Below are 1428 nucleotides of genomic sequence, written 5' to 3'. Positions count from 1 at the left end.
CAGAGTTTTGAGAAAAAAGAAGGGAACACTACACCTGTGTTGTGGATGATCTGAAGACTTTGCCTGTTCTTTTTTTAAATATTACTTTCAGGTCCTTTGCTTACCAAAGGAGGCCCAATTTCACTCAAATGTTTTGAGAACTGTGTTTAAATAAACGCAAATGAAAAAAAAAAAAAAAAAAAGTAAATTAGGTAATACAACCACACACTCTGAAAATTCTGAAAAAGGGGAGGAAATCTGAGATTACAAAGAAAAGCTAAGAGATTCCATTTGATCTGCTTTAGGAAATGAATTGGATTTGGATAGCACATTCTAGGTAAAGGATGGGATGAATAAAGACCCAAACAAGGGAAATCACAAGGCTTGGTTGTGAGTAGACTGGTTTGCTAGGATGGTAGAGGAATGGCATATACAAAGATGAAGTGAAAGACAAAACTAGAAAGCTGTTAGGATCACTGCAGAGAGCCTTCAAATATTGAACTACTGATAGTTCTTTGAGTTGGGGTAGAGAGTTGGTGGAGGAAGGAGCACAGAGTTGGGTGGTACTAATGTTACTCGACACCTACCATGTAGTACTAAGCTGTATGAGAAATGCTTTACAAATGTTATCCAAAGCAGTAATTCCCATGTGCTGATCCACAGGATTTAGAATCAGCTGAGTCACATTAACCAGGGCTTCCCTGATGACTCAAATGGTAAAGAATGTGCCGGCAATAGGGGAGACCCGGGTTTGATCCCTGGGTTAGGAAGATCCCCTGGAGAAGGGAATGGCTGCTGCTGCTGCTGCTGCTACCCAATCCAGTATTCTAACCTGGAGAAGTCCATGGTCAGAGGAGCCTGATGGGCTACAGTCCACAGGGTTGAAAAGAGTCAGACATGACTGATTGAGTCACTTATTAAAATCAGAAATGCCTGTACCCCATCTCAGACCTACTGAACTAGAATCTATGGGAGTGGAACTCTGTATGTTTAGTAAACTCACTTGTGATTCTGATGTATAACCAGCCACGCTTGGGAGCATCAACATGACCTAAACTCAGTGTATAGTGATCAGCGCTGTGTTATTGGAAGATCAAGCTGGGAGCCAAATGGAATGGTGTGGACATGAGAGAGAACAGAGATAAGAAGACCAGTTAGGCACACATGCAGGTGTCTGCTGCTGCTGCCGCTGCTGCTAAGTCGCTTCAGTCGTGTCCAACTCTGTGCGACCCCATAGACGGAAGCCCACTAGGCTGCCCTGTCCCTGGGATTCTCCAGGCAAGAACACTGGAGTGGGTTGCCATTTCCTTCTCCAGTGCATGAAAGGGAAAAGGGAAAGTGAAGTCGCTCAGTCGTGTCCGACTCTTAGCGACCCCATGGACTGCAGCCTACCAGGCTCCTCCGTCCATGGGATTTTCCAGGCAAGAGTACTGGAGTGGGGTGCCATTG

General features: G+C 44.7%; 1 protein-coding gene across 1 annotated transcript in view; it reads left to right on the top strand.

Moving 5' to 3' along the window:
• INTU (inturned planar cell polarity protein) overlaps positions 1 to 1428 on the top strand; it is an 83083-nt gene that overhangs the window by 78254 nt on the left and 3401 nt on the right. The gene's annotated exons all lie outside the window — the stretch shown is intronic.

The sequence above is a fragment of the Bison bison genome, unplaced genomic scaffold (assembly GCF_000754665.1).
Source record: "Bison bison bison isolate TAMUID 2011002044 unplaced genomic scaffold, Bison_UMD1.0 scf7180017864465, whole genome shotgun sequence".
Taxonomy (NCBI): Eukaryota; Metazoa; Chordata; class Mammalia; order Artiodactyla; family Bovidae; genus Bison; species Bison bison.
This window is presented reverse-complemented; position numbering and strand designations above follow the sequence as displayed.